Source organism: Micropterus dolomieu, linkage group LG12 (assembly GCF_021292245.1).
Source record: "Micropterus dolomieu isolate WLL.071019.BEF.003 ecotype Adirondacks linkage group LG12, ASM2129224v1, whole genome shotgun sequence".
NCBI classification, from domain to species: Eukaryota; Metazoa; Chordata; class Actinopteri; order Centrarchiformes; family Centrarchidae; genus Micropterus; species Micropterus dolomieu.
Window position 1 is genome coordinate 6,276,095 of NC_060161.1, and position 10,482 is coordinate 6,286,576.

General features: G+C 40.6%; 1 long non-coding RNA gene across 1 annotated transcript; it reads right to left on the reverse strand.

Annotated features, from left to right (window-relative positions):
* Nucleotides 1-7,410: 7,410 nt before the first annotated feature.
* LOC123979761 lies at nt 7,411-8,121 on the reverse strand. Its single transcript, XR_006827323.1, has 3 exons — nt 8,017-8,121; nt 7,749-7,841; nt 7,411-7,551 (listed from the first exon to the last, which is right to left on the reverse strand). It is a non-coding gene; the product is annotated as an uncharacterized LOC123979761 (long non-coding RNA).
* Nucleotides 8,122-10,482: the final 2,361 nt, after the last annotated feature.

Sequence of the window (10,482 nt, forward strand, 5' to 3'; positions counted from 1 at the left end):
TCTAGCTTGTTAAAACAGAGCCACGATCATGACATCATAAGAGGCACCTTCTGAGCAACAGGTTTACATATATAAATCTGTTTTCTTGTTTTTTTTCTGAACAGGTATCAGCGGAAACATTTTTCTTTTATCAGGGAGCAGCAGAAACAGTTTATGTTCAGCAGCAAGTGTCCCTGTCAGAATGAGGTGAAGTGATCGCCTCATGCACAAGCTCGCTGAAGTTGAATTGTGTTGAACTTTTTGTACGCGACACGCAGCACATATCATTGGAAGAAAGACCAATCCTCGTTTGTGAGTTTCCAGAATCTATTACTGTTTACTAAATAGGACATCAACAGGCTAACATGGCAGAGCAACCCCGCAAAACTAGATGAAGGCCTATCAGGTAAAGTCATGTATAATTTTAACTTAAGTTAAACAGGCCACAGCTGAGTAGCGCAAAGAAGCCGTCGCCATGGTTACCATCCCTAGAGCCTGCTGTTTACTGAGGGAGCACTGTTTCCATGTCTGGAGCGTAGAGCAGCCCCCAGGGCCAAGCAACTATATTCTGATTTGAAGAACGTTCCTAAGACCGACATCTTCCCCAATACTAACCAGCATGCAGTGTGTCGCCCTCCACTTCACTGTGGCATTTGATCGCTTGTCTTGCTTTTGTTTATCTACTTCTGCACACGCTGCGTCCAAGTATTCTGCCGAAGCCTCCCTCCGCTGCTTGTTTGGGTGGGTGATTTGCAGGCTGATCAAAATCTATACAACTATAAAAAGCTCCGATACCATGGCAACCTGTAAGAAAAAAAGGTCATCCTTCTTCACCCCAGTGGAGTTAGAAGTTCTAATGCATGCTTCTGGTGAGTATAACCACGTTTCAGAAAAAGCAACACAGCTACTGTAGCAAGGAGATAGAATTGGCATCCGTCAACTGACTTCACAAATGCGCTTCTAGAAGAATGGTCAAAAATTCCCATAAACACACACCAAAATCTTATGGAAAGGAACAAGACCACTCTATCTCTCTTTCTTTAATTCAACTACTTGCGCCTTGTTCAGTTCCTCTTCCGACCCCTTCATCCCTCTATTCCTTGAACCCTCCATCATAAATATTCCTCATTATCCGAATAAACCACCTTTTATACCCCACATTGGCGTGGTCATTGTTAGTGAACAAGTCAGTGTGTGTGATGTTGTGTGTTGACTTGGCAACAGTTGATTCCCATGTTCCTGAAGCCCCCACAGAGAACTGTGTGGGTGGTACAAGCCACATTTCCATTCACAAGCTTATGTGGAATGTATCAAATCCTCAGGGGGATGCGGGGTTTATCCCAAGTTACAGTAAAAAGAGGTCTTAATGCACCTGTACATTTTTGGCAACTGTGTAAACAAACAGCAGAATGAACACATAACGAAACAAAACTCCATAAATAACTCATAAAGTCATTGACCCATCACTTACAACTATTTTCTTTAGTGTGGCTGTGTTTGTTCACATTTCCAAGTTATTTGTAGCAACTGCAGCTTCTTTAGCTGTATTATGTGATTTAACAAAGCAATTAAACACTTAAACACAACCACTGAAACAGAACAAAAACCATTAGAGTTTGAGAAATGAGGAAAGTACAAAGTACAAGACAGTTTATATGGCTCTTTAAATGTCCCTCACAGATACAGTTGTCTTGGCATTAAGGAAGATAAAAGACAGAAAACAATGACATCATTGCAGTCTAGATCCTAAATCTTGTCATCTCAGTTTATAGGCTGGGTTTGTCCTTTTCTTTGGTGTTGTAGTAGACAGGACCCCCTTTTTCACTTTGGACTGCAGGCCAAACTCACCCATATCAGATTATTTTGCTCAAATGTGACTCAACAGTGTGAACAGCTTAAGTCACATGGAATCTGAGCTTTTCCAGTTCAGTTTATATGTGGTCCAAATCAAATAGATTTCTCTCTAACAGCATGTTACCAGGCTGTTGTCTCTAGAATTACTTAAGTGGGGCCTTTAAGCCCTTCGACCACTCAACCACCATTACATTACTTTTTTTGTTAAATATTGTTAAATATTAATAAGTGAAATTTAGTTAGGAAACCTCTCTTGAACATAGATGTTATGACAACAACCAGCACCTTGTAGGAGACTTCAGAAAGAAGATTCTGGAGCACATGGAGTTAAGGCAACCATCCATCCATCCATCGTCAACCGCTTATCCAGTCCATCGCAGGGGGTTAAGGCAACCAACAACATTAAATGTCTAACGTTTTGAAACTAAGTGTCTTCATCAGAATCAAACAGAACAGAGACTCGCATTCTTTTAAATAACCTCCTCTAATTAGGAACTCCTTCAGCACAGCCTGGGAAGGGGACATAAAACTGCATTTTTATTTTTATTTTTTTATTTAACTTTTTAACTTTATTCAGGTAGCTTCTCAAGGCCCTGATCACAATCACACCTGGAAGCTGCCCAGTACTAACTGTAGTAGCAGGCTGCAGTAGTACCTGCAGCCTGGTCTGCTGACCACTGAGCAGTTGGGGTTATGGGCTTTGCTCAAGGGCACCTCAGTGGTGTGCATTTAGGCACGCATATACAATATTATAAGAGAAAAGGAAAATTTAAACAACCACAAATGACCTTACATCAGTAAGCAAATCCTTCAAAATCGCAATTTATGATGTGTCTTTATGATCTTATTTGTGTCAAAACTCCAGTTTCTCACAATGTATTAGAATTTTATAAGTAACTTATAATATCAAAATATCAACCTGAATCTATCTATCTCAGTATCAGCTAGCATGCGATACAGCGCCCTGGATTCTTTTCAGTACTCTGCATCGTATAGTAGGCTATCAGTTGTGCTGCTTTTAACCGTTTTACACTTTAGGAACACTTTATCAAAACTATATCAGCTTTACATAAGATGGTGCAGATGTGTAATTTTTAACCTTTTATAACTGAAAATCCTTTGCTTCAAGTGTGTATATTTATAACTATAATTATGACAAAGAGGTAAATCTTATGAAATGACAGTATATATTTACTAAAGTTTTTAAAATAAAGATAAAAAATAATAAAATGAAATAAAGTCAGCTTTAGAGTTGTAATTGATGTCCCTTAAATTACCTTAACAAATCAAAACATCAGGCTGTACCTTTAAAACTACTGATGGAAACTTAAAACTTCTCTGCACTTCTCTAATACATTGTGAGATACTGGAGTTTTGACTTCCATGAGAGGTAAACCATCATCATCAAGATGAAGGGGCTTAAAATATTTCACTTTTTGTAATGAATTTAGAATATATGATATTTAATTTTTTTTAAATTAAATTTATTTTCTGTCAACCAGCTTCCAGTAGGGCTCTTCAGCTCCTGTTTTACTTAGCCTTTTCTTTATAGTCCACCTAATTCCTGAACACTTGATTGAACACTTGAACTGATTAAATTAAAACATACAAATTATGACCCTGGGTTCCTATCAACAGATTCTATCATTATAGTAACTCTTACAACACTTACAAGCAAATTATTTCAAGTCATACAAAACTAATTTTACATTTGTAACCTTTTAATACTGATGTTTTCATGAATGCAAGACAAGAGTTTTCGATTGATCAACTATTGCTTGTGCATTAGGAATAATGCTCTTGGTTGAGTAGGGGCTTTGGAGGATCTAGTTGATGGTCTCTGAGTTGAACACCCCACTTCTTGAACTTCAGGTATCCTTATTAGATATCCAATGTGTAGGAGATGGTCTCGATGGAGGGTTTTTACTATCCCTCTTCCTCCTTCTGGCCTCACCCGATACACAGGAAAGTTTGGAAGGTTCCACTTATAGTTTATGTTTTCCTGGGACTCCCAAAGCTCTAGCAAGTACTCTGTCACCTTCTTGCAGGTGGTGGACTTGAACTCTGTTGTGATAGCCGCGCTTGTTTAGTTCTTATGTGTATACCTGACACAACTCCCCTCTTAGCCCTTCCACTTTGTCGGTGGGTTGTTGTATCCTCTCCATCCACAGATACACCAAAACACACATAAACTGGCAGGCTCTCTGCCAGGTAATATGGCGAATATCCCATCTCCTCATTAGGGGTGCTGTTGTAGGGGTGCACCATGAGAGCTACATGATGACTCCATCTCTGCTTGTGTTTAGGATCGAGAGTGCCCGGCATGGATAAAAGGGTGTGATTGAATCGCTCAGACTGGGGGTCTCCCTGCAGGTGGTAAGGGGTAGTTCTTGATTTCCTTATACCCAACAGAGTTAGGAGCTCTTTTATGAGTTGATTCTCAAAGTCTTGTCTTTGTTCAGAGTGGAGGCGAGCAGGAAGACCATAATAGACAAAGAACTTCTCCAACAGTACTTTTGCAACTGTTGAGGCTCCCTGGTTGGTGGTGGGGAAAGCCTGGGCATACCTGGTGCAATGGTTGGTGACCACTAGGACATTAGCCACTACTTTTTTATTTCGTTGTGCTAGCTGGTAGCCTTTTGTCAGGTCTGTCAGGGGTCTCACAATGGCAGAGTAGTTCGCAATAAATCGTCTGTAGTATTCGCAGAAACTAGGAAAAACTGCAGGGTCAGGTTGATCCCATTGGGTGACGGCTCTGATTTTCTCAGGGTCAGTGACTATTCCTGAGGCCAGGGCTGGACTGGTAATCTGGCATACCGGGCGAACCTTTGGGGCCGGTGTAACGTAAATTATTTATGTAAATAGGGCTGTCCCCGACTAAGGATTTACATAGTCGAATCAGAATCGTCAAGTCCTGCCTGTAGTCGACTGATAGTCGAATCATGTGTGTTTTTGTGTGCGGCGATTGCTGGTACACACAGTAGCTCCGTAACGGCAAATCAGACGTTGAGCACCCCCAAATGGCCAAAATGGCATGATCATTGTTTTGTTTCGAAACTTCGACTGTGAGATTGACAGTCGATTCGGGCTCTGCCCATCAAAGCATCAAATCTTCGACTATTGGGGGTCAGCCCTTTATGTATATAACTGTTTTTAAAAAATGGGGCTGCAGTAGCTTCAACATCAGCTGCAGTACCCTGCGTAGTGCAGTCACAGGCACTTGAAGGAGTAAAGGAGACCATGGCCACTGCCAGGCAGAGGAGGACGCGTGTGTTAGTTAAGCAGAGTGACAAAGTGACAGGAGTGAGAGAGAGCAGGAGGAGAGTGGAGGTGAAGTGGTAAGCATGGAGTAGCTCAGCCTGTAGGGAGGGAGCAGGGAGGAGGGTCATGCTGGGGATATGTAGGCTCCCCGCCACTTTTTGAAAGCATTTGTTAAAAATGTTCTGAAAAATAGCTTGCACCAAGAAATGTTAATTAACATAAAAATATAAATGCTATGAGAAAGTTAATAAACCTGCAATGCAAAGTAAATATAGAAGAAACTTCTGCGTTGTCCAAAAAAAGTAACTTAAGCTAAATAAATAAGCTACTGATTACTGCATTATATTCTATTATATTTTTATATTTCCAATTGTCACCTGCCTACAGATTAAATGGAAGAATGGTGTATTTGTGGGCTGCCTTGGCCAAAAATGCCCGGGCCGATTTTCTGTCCCAGTCCAGCCTTGCTTGAGGCAGACACAATATGGGCGACATATTTAACGTGAGGCTGGCAGAATTGGCATTTGGATAACTTGAGGCCGTATTCCTGCAACCTGTCCAGCACCTTAAGGAGGCGTTCCTCATGTTCTTCCAGCTTCTACATACTCTTCCCCACCATTGTTAATTGAACCACTTTTTGCCTCTACCTCATTACAGTTTTTCTCAGTTGCTTTGGTACATTTCTCGAATCATCCTTAACATTTCCAAAACAGTAAGAGCATTTCTCGAAACAGGTAGTGCAAACGGAACAGCACAGTGGTTTACCTGCAAAAGCCCATAACTTGCTCAAAATCCTTAGTCTATCTCTCAAAAGCAAATCTTTACGTCATTGAACTTGTCAGTGCCATCAGAACGACAAGTCCTTGTGTCTTGTTTATGAGCAAGCAAGTCAAAATGTTTAGCCATCTTGTCAATATAACATTGTACTCTGTAAGTATTTTCTGATGTACACTTTGGCTAAGATTTTGATGACAATGATTGAAAATGCACAAGGCTGCACTTTTTTTACTCATCATTTTCTCGTGATTTCGAGATAACCATAATGGTAATTATAGTGTGGTTTGTTGTATCATTGGTTAGCTCACTTGGTAGAGCATAGGCCTTATAGCTTTAAGGTTGTGTGCTCAATTCTCACTGAAGACTAAATTTTTCTTTTATATTTTCATAATCCTCTTCAACAAAGTTATGAAAAGACTGTTTCACATGCTCACATTACTGTAAAGCACATGCTGGACTATGTGCATTCTTGGTCCACATCCATCAACCTATGGACTTTTCATTTCGCCATCATTCCCAGGCAGAGGAAATTCCTTCTCATTCTCATTGGAATCCATGTAACATTACACATTTCCTGACGACTTTCGGAACCTTTGAAATAGCCGTCGGGAAATGTGTGATTGGATCCCCCTCAGTCTCTTCATAACAAATTTGCTGAAGAGGATAATACACACAAAAGAAGAAAAAGAAAGTCAACAAGAACAGGAATCAAACTGAGCCCTGTGCTCTACCAACTGAACTAACCTGTGACACTGGTAATTGCTTTGAAATTATCCTAAAGAAACGCACCTGCCAGCCCCTGTATTCAGCTATGAGAAAATTAATTATCCCGTTCTCAGGGGAAAACAACATTCGTTTTATATATATATATATATATATATATATATATACATAAATATTACTGCTCACTGTGTATTGTTACTGTTTGCTGGTATTGAGTATTGGTATGAGTGTTGCTATTGTGATGTTGTTGTGGTCTATTCTTACTTTGTTTATGGTCCTTAAGAAACAACATTTCGTTTAGCTACATTATATACTTGTAGGCAAAGTATATGAATAAAGTATTTTAACTTTGATTTTTTAAAACGTGTTCAAACATTTTGCATGTAGTGACAAATGCAATGAACTTATGCCTAGATGGGGGGTAAGATTGTTCAACAGAGACTGGTATAATTCGTTGTGATCAGCAGGACATAAGCAATTGATAATGTAGGAAACAGCAGACAATTGTACATAATCATTTGCATCAGTGTGTCAAGTCATTTGCAATTTGTTCAAAACAATGAGAAAGTGCTTTTATGATGTGCACAAGTGATGAGATGATGTGGAGGTAGAACAATTAGTTTTGAGAATTTCAATTTTGATCTGAGAAATGAACCAAAGCGACTGAGAAAAACTGTAAAGACATTTGATGGCTGGTCAATGATATAAGTGTCAAAGGCTAAGGTTTCTTTTTCAACAGTTTCAGAGCAATGCACAGTCTGTTGATTTTCTAAATGATGTCCCAGGTGAGTGAAAGAACTTCCCTCAGTCCAGGTTTCTCCAAATTAGCATTACTCACAGAAAAAGGTGTGATTTTAATGCGACACAGTGAGCTCCTCTTCCGTGTCGTAGTCTACGGCTCAATAGATCTTGTTGACTTAAGCTGAGAAAACCGCAGAACCCACACACACAGGATAACTGCAAGGACAATGAGAAATAAAAGGCAACTTAGTTAATTTACTTTTAATGGATCTATACAACAAAATATTCTCACACACTTCAACAGTGTACTGTGCACGACCACACTGCCTTCTATTTAGGCTGTGTATTTACTGTATTTCCTTAAATTGTGATTTGAAATTTAAACTCTGCAGCAAAACAAACACACACCTTACCTTCTCTAGTGTGTTGCACGTTCCCATGCACTGTATTTACTGTCTCTCTCGCACTCACTGGCTACTGGCTCACCGACTGCGAGGAGATATTCCCTGGATTCAACAAAAAGTTTGTTTATTTCTCATTTACAATTTTTAATTCAATATACTTTTTGTGTACATCAACTTACTCTGCTAGCTGTCTGTTCTGTGTTTTTCCGGAAAAAAAATTCACAGCCTTGCCTCTGAAAATTGGAAATAAACATAGCGACTCTGCATGTGAACATACCTACTGTATCTAGCACACGGGAGAGGGTTGTGGTTGGTGGAACCTCAGTACACCTTTCCCGGTGAGACTGACCACGGAGCAGCACCAGCTTCACAGGACAACAGCTGTAAGAATTTAGCATTTGGAGATAAACAAATTAGTTTTTATACATTTTGTGAGGAAAATGCAGGGTCAACACTGTGTGCGGGCATGTGCGGGCATATGCACCATAGACTGTGTAAAAAAAGGTACACACTCGCACAGTTGTCAGTTTATTAGGTACACCAAGAACTAATTCGGTGTTATACAGCTCTGAAATAAATCCTTCCTTCGTGAGGATTATAATGAGTCTTTTTGAGTCATGGTATAATTTACACTGAGAAGTGTTCCAAATATTTAGTCCATCCTATACATACATATAAAAAAAGTACAGTTGACAAAATGTTAAGAACACCTCTCAGTATAACCCCATGGTTAACTAGCACCATAAACAACCTTCAAATTGACCATTAAAATAATTTAATAACTCTGTCAAACAGATTCAATAAAGGTTTTAATGCAGAGCCATTGTATTGTATTGCATTAGTTTTGTGTATGTGTACTTAATCAATTCTAAACAGTGTGTAACATAACTAGCAAATGCCTTGACAAAATGACATGGTTGCTGGGGCATACTTAAATACATTTATGGGAAACCCTGTAGGGTAACGTTATATGGCCATAAAAAATAAATTACGGTAGTTAGCGGTATTTATTTTGATGTAATACATAAATGAATAGTGGTTCAAAGTTCTCTGAGCTCCTCTTCAGCCATGGAAATTTGGTTCTGAGGTCTAATACCGAAAACCAACATCTTCCTGTCAAAGAGTCCAAGGCATCATCGATTTGGGGGACAGTATACTATACTGAGAATGGTACGTGCGTTGAGAGTGCGGAAATCTATGCACATCCTGATGGAGCCATTCTTTTTTTCTTGCCACCACAATCGGCGACGCATAAGGGCTGTGTGACTCTTTGATAATTCCTGCAGCAAAAATAGCTTTTGCAGGTGGTGCCGCACATCATCTATGTCGGCTGGCGCAAGACGTCTTCATCTGAAGGTCAAGGGTCACTGAGGCGGATGTTATGTTCTACACCTTTAGCCAGTCCCACATCCCATTCTCCAAGGGAAAATAGTCATCTATGACTAATACATCTTGCTCCCATGGCTCCTTGGCAGTTACTTCGCAGGCAGCAAATACTGCACCTCCGGAAGGAATTTTAAGTGGTCCATGGCCCACCCATCTTACTTCTGCAACACTGCAGACTCAGGACTCCCTTGAAAAAGAGATTAGTAATCTCAATGGGATTTTCCTGGTTAAATAAAGGTTTAATAAAAAAAACTGTCATTTATTGGCACATGACTGGGCTGGGACTTTTCTCCCTGCTTCAACTTTAGGCTTGGGACCATGGTGGAAACTCCTGGCATTAGCATGTATATGTCACGGCCATTACCCCAAGCTGGCTCTGCAGGTCCTCTACTTGTTTCTTTAGTGCCTGTACATCAGCCTGTGTTGCTTTAAAGTCTTTATTTATAGTGGTGGTCTTCAATTGTCCAGCAGTCAGCTCAGCAAACTGGGACCGCAGTGCATTAATCTGAGCTCTTAAATCTTGGCCGCGTCAGGAAGGAGGGGCGGTCAGTCTTCCTCTCTCTTAGCTGTAGAAGCATCATGTCTGACTCAGTTGCCCCATGATCTATCTATCGTTCTCGTTCTATCTTGAAATGCATTGAATTCACCCATACACACATATTCATACACTGATGGCAGAGGCTAAGGTAATTGTAAATGTAAATGCTCTGTATTTATATAGCGCCTTTCTAGTCTTTCGATCTCAAAGAACTCTTACACTACATCAGACTTAAAACCAGAGATGATCGAGTCTTTGGTGTCCTTTGTGATGTCCTTCTTTTGTTTCCCTTTGACAACATGTGCTTCATAAGTCCGGCTCCGCACCTTGGTAGATCAGTCTTTAGCTACTGTAGCTAGCCAGTCCCTGGTAGTCGGTGCGGAACAGCCTGAGTTAGCCTCTGGTAGCCATCCCCCGGGATCTCCTGTGCAGCCAGGAAGGGGGGGCTGGGCATTCAAAGCCCACGGGGCACCACTAACCTGTTCACGTTTCTAACAGATTTTCCCCACTCAGCGACACACCCGCTGAGAAACCAACTCTGATCATTGGCAGCTCCATTTTGAGAAACGTGAATTTAGCGAAGCCAGCGGCCATAGTTAAGTGCATCCCTGGGGCCAGAGCGGGCGACATTGAGTCTTATTTGAAACTGCTGGCTAAGGATAAACGTAAATACAGTAAGATTGTTATTCACGTCGGCGGTAATGACTCCCGGTTACGCCAATCGGAGGTCACTAAGATTAATGTTGAGTCGGTGTGTACATATGCAAAAACAATGTCGGACACCGTAGTTTTCTCTGGACCCCTGCCAAATCTGACCAG